Genomic DNA, 13386 nt, shown 5'->3' with positions numbered 1-13386 from the left:
GATGAGGTCAGGAATTCACCTGTCTCTGTCTCCCCAGCACTAGGATTCAGGTGTGTGCAGTGATACCCAATGTTTACATGGGTGTTGAGGATCCCAGCTTAGGACCTTCTGCTTGGGCATCATGATGTTAATTTCATAAGAGTCAAGGCTGAAGTTGCTTTTTCGGAGAAGAGAAGGTTGGTGAAAGGATTGCATAGTCAGAGTCCTGGGGATGGTACCAGGAGACTGCAAATCAGTGGTTCTCAACCTGTGGGTCATGACCCCTTTGGAGATCACATAGCAGATTTCCTGCAAATCGGACACTTACATTATGATTCACAACAGTAGCAAAGTTACAGTTATGAAGTAGCAATGAAGTAACATGAGGAACTGTGTCAAAGGGTTGATGCCTTAGGAAGGATGAGAACCACTGCTATAAATGATCTATTTCTTTGCCAGGATATGTCATGTTTTAGCAGCTTGGGAAACACTCAGAATCCATGTGTGCCCATACTCTGGTTAGAAGCTTGAAGGGTGCGCTAAGACTTATCCATTGGCGAAGTTGGCTGGGGAATGAGCAGCTTTGTTCACTGCTAAGTCCCTAGCCTCTTGAACCATGTTCGGCAATTTTCCTAATGAACGGATCTTCTCAGATACAGGGACCATCTGTGCTTCCCTAGCCAAAAAGGAATGTGTTAAGAAAGCTGAGAAGGTCTTGGGCTCCCTGGATCTTGGAGCCTCTCCAGATTTAGAGACCCGACTGGGGATTCAGTCAGCTAGTCGGTAGGGAACCCTACTAAGACAAATAAATCTCTTTTTTTATTACATTAAAATTATTTTGTGTGTGGGAGGTGGGGCGGGGTGGTGGTGAGCATGCCTTAGCATACAAGCAGAGACCATAGTACAACCTGCAAGAGTTGGTTTTATCTCTCCATCATGTGGGTTCCAAGGATCAAACTCAGGTCATCAGAGCTGGGGCAAGCACCTAAAACAACAGCCGAAAAAACAGTAAAGACTTTAGGTCTCAAAAGCCATTAGGTGTCTGTCCCATTCACCCAATTGTAACAGGAAGACAGCTATAAATAGTTGTGACACTCGGGATGTGAAATGTCCCTCGACTTGGTGCCCCTGGGGGTGCTGTGTGGGGAGGTGTGGAACTATGAGAAGGTGGGGCCTCACCGGAGGAAGTCACTCACTGGGGGTTGGCCACACAGTTTATAGCTGACCCTTCTTCTTGTCGTGCCTTTGCATTCTGGTCCACTGAAAATTAAGCAGGCAGCTGCTGCACACTCCAGATGCTGTAGGAACACCCACAACCAGGTCTTCTCTCCTGCCATAACAGATTTAAGTCCTTAAAGCTCTGAACCAAAGCAAACCTTTCCTTTCTTGAGTTCTTTTAGGGAAGTATTTAATCAGTGACCAGAGGGATAACATACATGAACACAGCTGAGCACTGAAACAATTTCTTTTATCTAAATCTGTGGCTCTGCCTACAATTTTCTTTCCCCTGGTTCCTCAACTGTATTACTCACCATAACTCAACCTGAGTGATGATGTTCTCAGTGCTCTGAAGGGTGGCTCTAAGTGTGGTCTCCAGCCCAGCAGCATCCCTGTTACCTAGCAACCTGACAGGGACACAGAGGCTCAGGACACATCCCTGAATTAGAAGCTCTGGGAGTGAGGCTAAGCCCTCTGTTCTGAGAATCCCTTTAACCAAGTCTAGCAGGCCTGGGTGTCCAACCTTTTGCCATTGTGAAAGCTGATCATTTACAGTACGCTGGGCTGCATTTGGAGTTGTCCTGGGATGTCTGTAGCCTGTGGACCACAGCTGGACACACCCAGTAACCAAGAAAGCATCTTTCTATTTGCTACAATGGAATGGGATTTCTCCATCACAAGGACTGGTTTAGGAGTAACCCACTCCAAGGTGTACAGGGGTATTAGCCAATCAGAATGGGTACCAACCCAGTGCCTTGAGAGGCCCTTCTCATACTAGACATGAACGTTTTCCATGCTGAGGACTCTGGGAAAGGATCTTGAGAGGCCAGGACAAAGGAGACACGTACATCTGAGACACAAATTGCCATGAGGTAGAAAAGTAGCTATTTGCCAACAGATTGTTTCAATATTGGAACAACTGGCTCAGCTGCGCCAGTTCATGCTAGCTACAAAAATGCCCTAGGTCAAGTGACAAAAGCCTCAACACTTAACTTCATTTAACTCTGCTCCGCTGTGTAGAATTGGGGGGGGGGGGGTCTATAAGACCTCAACCCAAGGACAGCACAGCCCAGAGAGGAACATGCAGCTAAGGGAATCAGAAAGCACTGGTGGCACCTCCATGAATGGTCACCCCCAAAGTACACCCAACTTCCAGGCAGACACGTCCCAGTTTGCACGGAATTTTCTAGTGTCTGCATGTGAAGCTCTGTATCTGATGAAAAAGAAGCCCAGATAGGTACCCCAAAATAGTGTTCCCAAGAGCAATGACCTAATGTTCCCAGCTCCGGAAGTTCTGAAGAGCCTGCCACTCTGTTCTTGGCTGTCCAGGTACGGCTAGGCTAGGACCTCTCTGCCCCAGTTGTGTGTTGGGCGGGCTGCGGCTCTTGTTTATTAGTGAAGGGCATCTGATCAGAGAGGCCCGCCTGACAAGTTCATTACATATCAATTTAATTAGCTGATTTACATTTAATTTACATTTCAATTAATGTCTTTAGCAACAAAACGCTGCCTTAATAGGGTAATTGCCTGTTAGGCAATATGTAAAAGAATAAATAGTCGCATTCTGAGGAAGAATTCCTATTTTCAATTTTTTATTACCATAAATAACTGAAATAATTATTGCTCTTAAGGGCCACGTCCTCATTTCCTTCTGGGCCTAATTATAAAGACTTAGTACCTCATTAAGCAAAATGGTTTTGGAGTCACAGAAAAACATTCCTCTGATCGTGACTCATTAGTTTCAACAAAAGAGGGGGAAACTGCGCTGGTAGGCGCCTTTGGAGAGACTGCGGCTCACGTCCTTCCCAGCCACCCGGAAGTGATAGTAAGGGTGGCTTGCAGTGCGTACCTGTTGGGAGGCTGGTGTGAGGGGTATTCCGACCGGCTGGTCCAAGTATTCCTAAAGACAAGAAACTCACTGCCTCCTGAGGCAGACATTACGGACTGCTAAGGGTTTTTTTCTTTCTTACTTACATAACACAAACTCTGTCCCTCTCCTAAAGACAGTTGTAGCCATTTCCTGGTAGAAAAGGTGTTTTCTAGCGGTATAATAAACAGCAGTGTCCTAAGAGAAGCCGGCAGCTATGTCAGAGAATGACACCGGGATAGAAGTGATAATTTGATAAGTTCAAATTTTCTAGAGATGGAGAGATTGAAGCGGTCTGGAATTTAACAGGAATAAGCAGGCAAACGGGACACACTAAAGAAAGTGTGGGATAGATTCGGCTGTGTGAGGTCCGACAGCGTCACAGCAAATGAGTCAGGCTTATGCTTTGAGAGTTCTCTATGTTTCTTCCAGGAAGCAGAATTCCGAAAACCTGAAAAAGAGCAAATGCTGAAAATGTCTGAGCCTCGGGGCAGGCTTCGCCTGTCTTCCCGTCTTCTCTCAGTCTCCGCAAACCACCCTGGACGCTTGTTCTCAGCACAAATACACATTCTCCTTTTCTCTAGCGTTCTGCTGTGCTGTCTACAGCCTAGCACAGTGCCACCTCGTGGAATCTAGATGAAACTGCAGGAGAGGAACGCCGACGTCCTTTTGGATTTTATTTAGTCAATAAAACCGATGTAGTGCCGACTCAAAAAAGAAGCAATGGCTGCCAGGGAGTTGCTGCAATGAGGAATAAGAGAAGTGTGACTTTGTTAATTAAGTAAGAAAAAAACTTTAAAAAAGGAACACATTCCCCCCTCCTAATATTTTGAAAGCGTTCGGGCCTGTCAGCTCTTAGGAAAGAAAAGCACATGTTCCACATTCCATATTACAAAGTCACATTTCTAAGATTTCTTTTCACTTTTCCCACCCTCTTCCCACTAAACCCCTTAGGTTTTCAGATCACTCTGGTCTGGAAGCTCTCAGACGCTACAATCTAAAGGAGGAAAGACAGAAGGATGGCAGGAGTCCCTGTTACCAGCAGGGGGCGCTGGCAACTTCTGATCATGATAGCTCTTTTCTCCAGTAATCTTAGAGCAGGAACTAAGCACTTCCAGGCCCATCCTTTTCTATAGGAAGGGATTTTGAGCACTCTATTCTACATGAAAGTCACACAAAAATAAATATTTGTTTGTATAATTAACTTTCAAATCATACAATATTCTGAAATAATACACAGGAGAAATAAACTGAGTGTAATATGCAAGAGAATAATTTGCATGTCTGCATCTAAATCACAGGACAAGATGGCTTACAAAGATATAATGAGCAGTAGGGATGAATCCTGGTCTCACTGCCATACAACTCACTATGGCCCCATAGTCTGCCCCAGCCACACAACTGTCACCCACATTCAGAGGGTCTTGTTTGTTCCTATGCTGGTTCCCTTTCTGTCAGGCCAGAGTTGGTGGGCTCCCCATTAGCTCAGGTAAACAGGTAAACTGCTTCAGTGAGTTTCCCCATCATGGTCTCGACCTCTTTGTTCGTATTCTTAATCCTCCTACTCTTCGACTGGACTTTGGGGACTCAGCCCAGTGCTCCGCTGTGGATCTCTACCTCTGCTTCAATTTTCCTGCCTCAAAGCAATGTGCTAGACTTTGTTAACTCCTCATGGGAAACCTTACCGCCTCTGAGGAGTGGGGGTAGGATTATGGGAGGAAGGTGAAGAGAGCGGGAGGAGGGGAGAGAATGGGATCTGGGATTGGTATGTAAAATGAGAAAAAAAGAGGTTTTTTTTAAAAATAATTAATTATTTAAAAATTTAAAAAAGATATAATGAAACCTGTTGTCTCCGCTGAGATGGGAAGATCTCTTGGACTCAGGATTTCTTGACCAGCCTATGATTTGTGCACATGTGTGTGAGCACACACAGACACACTGGAAAACATTAAGCAGACTTAAGGAAGGAGCACAGGCACATTTTTGCCTCTTCCTCTGATTTCCTGATTGAAAACTGCAGATGCTACTGACTCTATGCTAAATATTCTAAACTTTAGAGCAACTCTTGATAGAGCTCTGAGCAAAACAGTATCTCAGTTTTGATATTGAGAAGACATCTCAAAATGTGTCTTCTCTTGATTTAGAAGAAAGCAGTGTTTTTGGAAAATACTTTTAATAACCATGGGGAGAAGACTCTGTGTATATGTGTGTGTATGCACATGTGTGCATGCATGCATGTGTTTGCGTGTAATGTAGGCTACCCACTCAGATATTTTATAAGCCAGTATTTCACTTAAAAGTAAAGGGACAGAGTTTGGGGGTGCTGCATTATTCTTGACTGCATGGGTGCATGGGATTGCCCTGACAGCAAGGATGTTTCAGAAGCATCAGACAGCTATCATGACCACCATTTCCAAATGGCCCACTCATTTCTGAAATGCTGACAGGGTCAAATCAGCTTCATGGATTTACTTCCCCAGAACAATACCAACTTGTTCCTTTGCTTCCCTTCCTTAGAGCCCCAGTTCCAAGAATTTCTGTCATGACCCCCAACTCCCCACCTTACTCACGCCAGTGTCCACAGTCACTGGAGGACGGGTCCTGTTGTATACTCCCAGAGGATCCTGTCGAGACAGATTGTCTGGGTATCTGGATCATGCAGGGTATCCTCTCTCCCCATAGATCGTGCAAACTTCTGACTTCAGCAGATCATGTGGGGAATAGTAGCCCCATGGACTACTTTATTCTATGAAACTAATGTCCCAGGCCAGTATCATGATACCATATCTGGGCTCACCAGCCAGATTTTTAGCATCTAGTACCCATAATTTTCTGCCTTCTGGACCTTCGGTAGCATACTTCCGAGAAGGCACTATGGGGAGACCTACAATTTTTTCTCGTCTCTACCCCACCAGAAGCTCCCATTCTTGTGCTTCCAATAGAGAGGAGTTTACCTGGGACACAGTCATAGTTCAAGAAGTTAATAGTTTAATTAGAGGAAGTACTGAATAGAATACACTCCTTAAGAAAAGAGCCACCTGGACAGAACAGCAGGGCCTAAGCTTAGCAGGCATGGTGTCTTACAGTTCTGCTTTCTGGTTATCTATTCCCTGGCTCCTCCCCAAGGGTGGGAACTTTCACAGGAAGGGGTGCAGTTTTCTTGGAAGCCTATTTTTAGCAGAATTCAATCTTTTACCTGTAGATGTATAAAATATAAGAAGAGAGAGAGAGAGAGGTTAAAGTACCCCTAGAATAGATATGTTCTGTGCACATAACTCCTCTAGTAGGGATGCTCTGATGCTCTTAAGAATTTTTCTAGCCAATCAACACAACATCTGTCATTTTCTTGTTTTGTTTGTTTTTATCCCATTTCTTTGACTGTTGTAGGAGGAACGGGCTGCGTCCCGCCGCCCGGCTAGCTTACACCTGAAATAACTGCACAGAAACTGTATTAATTAAATTACTGCCTGGCCCATTATTTCTAGCCTCTTCTTGGCCAACTCTCACATCCTGATCTAACCCATTTCTACCAATCTGTGTAGCACCACGAGGTCGTGGCTTATGGGGAAAGATTCTAACCAGCGTCAGTCTCAGGCAGGAGCTTCATGGCGTCTGCCACTCTGCACCTTCTTCCCAGCATTCTTTTCTGTCTTCCCTACCTATCTAAGTTCTGCCCTATCAAAAGGCCAAGGGCTTCTTTATTCAACCAATGAAAGCAACACATAGTCAGAAGGACCTCCTACACCACTTGACTACCAACGTCTTTATGCCCTGTTTAAAGCCCTGATCTGGCCTAGATGGAGAAATCATTACTACCTTTTGTTCTTTATATCTTTCTTTCCAGTCATTGGTCAGCTCTTCCCAGAGGTTACGCCTTATCTAACAATGGTAGGCTAGAAGGGCCTGAACTGATCCTTACCCGTGGCTGACAAGATGGGTGGGTAAAAGATTCTTTGATCCTGGGGCAAGGTAACTCTGAGGGGGCACATTCTATACTTGGCTCTCACCACTTTTCAGAGAGGTAAAGTTCCAGCTGCCCATGGAGAAGCCTGCTCTATGATAAATTCTTGGTTACAAGTTTGATTGTTATAAATGATTAACTACTAACTTGTATTTCTTAATTATCCTAAATAGTTTGTAATAATAGCTTTCAAGGAGTAGAACTATACATTACATTTTCAAATGTGTTGCTTAGGTATAATACCTTAAACAAGAGTAGAAACATATATATATATATATATATATATATATATATATATATATATATGTTTAACAAAAATAACTTTTAAATTTGTATCAGTAGAGCCGGGCAGTGGTGGCGCACGCCTTTAATCCCAGCAATCGGGAGGCAGAGGCAGGCGGATCTCTGAGTTCGAGGCCAGCCTGGTCTATAAGAGCTAGTTCCAGGACAGGCTCTAGAAACTACAGGGAAACCCTGTCTCGAAAAACCAAAAAAAAAAAAAAAAAAAATTTGTATCAGTATATAAAAATCCTATACAAAATATTTAAGACTAGCAGTTGCTTTTTAAGTTTAAAAACAGATTCAATAGTTTACCCTTTTATCCTAAATCCCCTTTTGTCTTTTCAGAACAAGATCCCTGAATCCAATCTCCTCTGTTTAGTTTCCTCCCTGACTATGACCAATAACAATTTGCAACAAACCTCCCTAAACAATGATGAACATCCATAATCTATTGAGGGACCAAAACCACCCACCCCACCTCTTGGGAATGTGGGCGTCCTGTCCTCCCTGCAAAATAAAAGGTGAACGGTGCTTAAAGAACTACATTCAAGGCTGCTCTCTGGTGTGTGCACATAAGCACACAACTGGGGTTTGTTGAGGTAGAGAGAGTTAGATACAGAGAGGGAAGAAGGAGGAAGGGAGAGAGATAAACACAAACGCTTGACTTTCTTTACTTAAAAATGGGTATGGAATTTGGAAAAACATTAACCTTTGGTAAGCTTTCTGTTGGTTGTCTGTGTTTTGGAGACTGGATTTTACTAAGTAGCTATTTCAGGCTGACCTTGAACTTGCAAGTTTCCTAACGCAAGCTCCCTCTTGGTATTACAAGCAAGTGGATAACTCAGCTGGCTTGGGAGCAGTTTTGGTTCAAGTCCTAGGTATTTTCAGTGTTCAGTAGACAACCCATACTCTGAAGTGTGACTAGAGGGATGGTTTGAAGGGCTGCCAAGATTCTCTGCCCTAGGAACAGTGGAGTGGGGCCACCTGTAAAGAGGACTACATGGGACGGCGGGGGGGGGGGGGTGCAGTTCCGACTGACGTAAGGATAGTAGCTTGACAAACAAGGAGGTGAATGGAAAAGTTGTTGTCCCTGTGACAAAATGGTTTCAGTGGGTCCCAAGGACACACTTAACCATCAAAACTAGCAGGGAGGGAAGGGCCAGAGGACAGGCTCTAAATTTCCTGGGTTGCCAAGCAAAGACTGGAAAGTGAAGTTGCAGTTCTGAAACTTTACACCTCCTCTGAGCAAGGCTGGGGATCTGTAATCCGACAGAGCAAGGGTCATGCTTTGCTTCGGCAAGCACATTCCAGAGCTGCCCTGTGACTGCAGAGTAGACATGGGCTTTCTTCTCCTCTTTACAGTTTACTGGCAAAGTATCAAACATTTTATAGGGCAAGCGCTGCCACCCGCCCAGCTGTGCCAGCAAAGATGTTGCAGTAGGGACTCGCACTAGGGTAACGTGGGCTTTAAAAGCTTGCCTCTGAATGCCTCCCTTCATGCCCTTTAAATGTAGCAAATCAAAGAGGCGCACGGGGAGGCTGGGTGATTGGCAATCTTCCCAACATGGCGATGAGAATATAAGCCCTTTGTGTGCCTAGAACAGCTAAAGGTGAGGCAGGAGGAAGAACACAGGCTGCTTATCCAGGGGTCCAAAGCACAAGCTATGAGCAGAACACACAGCCTGACTGAGGTCAGGCAGGTGCTGACAGGTACTTTACCAACTGCTGACAGCATCTGGTGTCTTCTTTACAGGCTCTGGTGGGGTTGTTCAGCTCCCTCCCCTCCTCCTACCTTTCCCCAGTGGCTCTCATACCTACCTGTTCAGACACTGTTGGAGTTTCTGCTAAGTGGCAGTACCCACTACAGGAGAGATCAGCAGATTTACTGTAGATTCAAGGAGTCCCCAGGCTCCTGACCCTCACTAGCCTTCTCTGCAAGGTGTCCCCTGATACTGTTTGTGAAAACTGTAAAGGACACTATTGGGGTGGCAGTCCTCTGCAGACATTGTCTAGCTAACTTCCCTTCAGCCTCTTTCTCATAAGGTGACAACAGAGTGACCCTGAACTCTGGGGATCCAGCAGAGGGGAAGTTGAATCGAAGATTGGGTTTAGTGAGCTATATTCGCGTGATTTCCAGTCCCTTGCCAGGTAAAACTCAGCTGTTGAAAGCCATCCTGAAAGTAGAAGTGGCTTCCTCAAATGCAGATACACCCACTCTGCTGGCTGGCCCAGCTCTGTGACCCATAGACAGGGAAACCGCTGCAATAAAGACATTCGTATGAGGATATGCATATACATATGTGCTTGCGTGTGCATATGGAGACAAAGAGTCAATTTCAGGTATCTCCTTTATTTCTCTCTACCTTACATTTTGAGATTAGCTCTCTCACTGAACTAAAGAGTTCATGCTTTGGCAAGACTAGCTGGCCATCAAACCCCTAGGAGCTGCCTTTTCGTGTCCCCCCCCCCCCTTCAACTCTGGGTTACAGATTTGCAATACTATGCCCATCTTTTATGTTCTGGGTATTCAAACAAGTTGTCATGCTTGCAAAGCAAGTCCTTGACACTTCCTAGTCCTGCTTCTCTCTCTCTCTCTCTCTCTCTCTCTCTCTCTCTCTCTCTCTCTCTGTTTTTTTGACTGCATTAAGTCACTATACTTTTTTCATCTGGGTTTTCTTGTTTGTATCTACATAAAAGTTAAAAAATAATTTTTGTAGGCCAACATAGTTCTTTCCAAAACAGCGATTAAGCTATCTGTTCCAACCTAATTATCCCTGCTCCCACTGGTCTATACTTACTCCTTTTTCTTTCCTCATCTCCACAGTTGGCTCTGTTTGCCTGTATGTTTGGACAAAATGATTAGGGAATGAATCACACATATTGTTTAAAAAATAGGATTTTAAGGTACTGAATAGTGAGTGCTCCCTAACTCTGCCCTATGCATAGTACTGGTCTGGGTCCTGTCAGAGGGAGGGAGAGGAAAGACAAGAGGAAGGACATATGAGCATTTAAATTACTTCAGTTTATAAAAGATGCCCACTCAGCAAATTTTCTGTTTTTGTTTTACTGTAGTCTCCTGCTTTTCAAATATAAATTATTTCTTCCCTCCAGCTCTGAGTCAGTTTGCTGCTTTAAAACCAACTTCTCTTGCCCTTGCCCTTGCCCTCAGACTGTCTAGTGCATGAATTTACTTGGGCAATAAGCCTACTCAGGTGTCTCCTATTTACACCCATACTATCTCTCTCACACACATACACACAAACACATTCTTATATCCAGACTTTCTCACACACACGCATACACACTAACACACACACAAACTCACACATATCCACATTCACACACATCTAGGAGCTTGCCTTTCTCCTGTACTTGCTCATGCTCTCTTAGCTATCTGAATTGGCATTTGTTCATGTTTATCCATTACTTGAAACTTAGCTGCTGGAGGTCACCAGTGACCAATTTCTAAACGTATCATGCATGTTTGGTGTTTTTCCAATCAAACTCATGATAACCCAAGGCACTGGGGGGGGGGGGCATTAATCCATTTCCAAAACTGGCTGTTTCTTGTGCCCATACCTTTCTCATGGCAAGGTGATTTTGGAAACACAGGCTTTTATTTTCCATGAAAAATAAACCACCCCTGTCAAAGCAGGCTGTCTCTATTACACTGTTTTGGCTACACAGTGGTGCTCTTACTGCAGAGGGCCACTGATCATGGGTGGATCAAAGTGGCTGAGAATCTGAACCAAGCTGAGAAAAGCAAGGCTTCACAAAACATGAACGAAAAGGGGTGTTGTGGAGACCGAAGAGAAAGGAGCAAATGAGTTCCAAGTGGCTCCAAACCATCATAGTGACCACTGGACCAAGTCCTTGCCTCATTGTGGAAGAGAACATTGTAACAGTCACAGCAATATTAGAGCAGGAAAGGAAGCCTCATACTGCCAGGGCCCCAGAAGTCTCTGCGGCATCATCATGTGAATTTCAAAAAGGTACTTCTGTCTCAAATGAGTCAAAACATAGCTAGTGTCCAGGCCTCAAGCACTTACCATCTCAAGCAGGTGTTTGCTGGGATCTGAACTCGGATCTTCACGTTGGCGGATATTTGATCGCACCGTGACACCCTGAGACCGTGTTAGAAAAGTTAATCTTTAATCAGGAGGTGGGGCCAGTGATCAGTTAACAAGAACCAGTCATAGAGTACATGGAGGATGCAGGATATGGATAGAGAGGCATAGGAAAGAATAAGGAGGGACTTGGAGATCCATGGGCTTTTGGGACTTTCTTTTTGGTCTAGGAAGTGTGGAGAGAGGGTCAGCTAGTCACTCGTTTGCTGCTTATTTGATCTACCAGGTTTTTACCCTAACATCTGTGTCACCCACCACTCTTGTCACGGTTGTTGCTGTTGTGTGAGCAAACTGAATAGCCAGCAGATTTGGAGTCTAAGGAAAAATCTTTCCCCCTTTAAGACTGGAACGTATCACAATGCAGAGAGTTAGGATTTTTGTATGGTGCCACAATGGATGGCTTGAAAATGGAAAAAAATGTGAAGGGATAATCTACTTAGGTGGAATTGACATAATGTCAATTATAATTGCTATCGGTTTGATAAGTCACATTTTATCCTTAAGAAGTGGTTTAATAACTGCACCAAATATGAAACATGGAATGCTAAGATACAAGCCTTAGAAAGACTTACTAATGAAAATAAGAAAAAATGCTCAGGCACAGGCAGAGGAGTTTAAACCAGAACCTACCACAGCCCTGCATGATGCAACTGCATGTATGTCACAGCTGCTTGCCCCTCCACTTCCTTGATCTATCAAGTTTCCCCCCACCCAATATATGCATATGACTCCTAAGTCTTTATTGGTAATAGAAGAGCTAAGGTAACACAACCTCTTCCTGCTTGTGTAGCAGCCGCAGTTAGCCACTGAGTCATCTGTCCAGTCTGAGACAACACTTCTGGTCCTGTTTAGGATCGATTCTGAGATGTGCTGGACTGATGGAGAAGGAGACAAATGGTAGAAACATGGAGTGGGAGGGAGGGAGGTGAAGGAGAGTTAGGAAGAGAAAGATGAAGAAGATGAAAGATACAGATAAGAGAGGGATTGATTTGCCACTTTAACCTCGTATTTAAATATGCTGCAACGCACCTGGGTCATACTGCCCTGAGCAAATGACTTCCAGCTGCGGCTGCCACAGCACGCCACTTCCTGTAACTACCCATTACTTTTCCTGCCTTGCTTGCTATTTGAATCTCAGCTGTGTTCCGGGTGATCAGACTTGATTCTTTGGTTCTCAACATGTTCATATAGTGAAATCACTTCAAGAATTAACAGTCTCTCTCTCTCTCTCTCTCTCTCTCACACACACACACACACACACACACACACAGACACACACACACACAGAGAGAGAGAGAGAGAGAGAGAGAGAGACAGAGACAGAGAGAGAGACAGAGAGAGACAGAGAGAAATTTTGAGTATGAAGCCTAGGCAACTAATCTATACATTTTTTTTAAAGTTTCCCCTTATTCCTGTTGAGATTGAGGCCACCAGTTTGTGTCAGACATAGCTATCTTTTCTTATTTTTGATGTACCACCCCTCTAGTTTCCTTTAGCCCTGTGTGTGTGTGATGACACACATGGGTCACATTACATCAGGGTGGTGTGTGGACTGCAGACGTCTGCAGGGCAGAGATGTGGCTTTTCACCAAACTTAGGGTATCCGTTCTCCCTTTTCCTGATGCATAAGTAGAAAAGAAGCCTAGAGGTCACCAGCATAATGCCGCCCTGTCCCCCATAAAGAAAAAAACTAATAACCAAAAGTGAACTCCAAATGAACAAGCCATTCTTTAAAGCGTGTGCTGCACTCAACTGCTGCAGAGGACTGCACCGTGTCTTCACAGGAAAGGGCCCAACAACACTGAGACTTGGCTGGGGAAGGGACTGGGGGGGGGTCCACCCTCACTGATGAACTGTTTCCTACCGTCTGATTCAGGGAAAGGGAGAGTCCTTGTCTTAAGCTATGTCTCTACTGTTGACCCCATCAGGCTCCAGTGGATAGTTTCAATCCA

At 44.5% G+C, this 13386-nt stretch overlaps 1 long non-coding RNA gene across 3 annotated transcripts; it reads right to left on the bottom strand.

Moving 5' to 3' along the window:
- Nucleotides 1-830: 830 nt before the first annotated feature.
- On the bottom strand, nucleotides 831-11417 carry LOC119816805. 3 transcript variants are annotated; one of them, XR_005285829.1, is made up of 4 exons: nucleotides 11357-11417; nucleotides 5635-6260; nucleotides 1176-3805; nucleotides 831-964 (listed from the first exon to the last, which is right to left on the bottom strand). It is a non-coding gene; the product is annotated as an uncharacterized LOC119816805 (long non-coding RNA). The 3 variants fall into 3 exon arrangements; XR_005285827.1 differs by having other exon boundaries at nucleotides 5635-5688; nucleotides 11357-11405; XR_005285828.1 differs by having other exon boundaries at nucleotides 841-964; nucleotides 1159-3805; nucleotides 5635-5688; nucleotides 11357-11405.
- Between the last annotated feature and the right edge of the window lie 1969 nt (nucleotides 11418-13386).

This window comes from Arvicola amphibius, chromosome 6 (assembly GCF_903992535.2).
Source record: "Arvicola amphibius chromosome 6, mArvAmp1.2, whole genome shotgun sequence".
Classification (NCBI taxonomy): domain Eukaryota; kingdom Metazoa; phylum Chordata; class Mammalia; order Rodentia; family Cricetidae; genus Arvicola; species Arvicola amphibius.
Note: the sequence above shows the minus strand (reverse complement) of the source record. Positions and strands in the feature narration are given on the sequence as shown.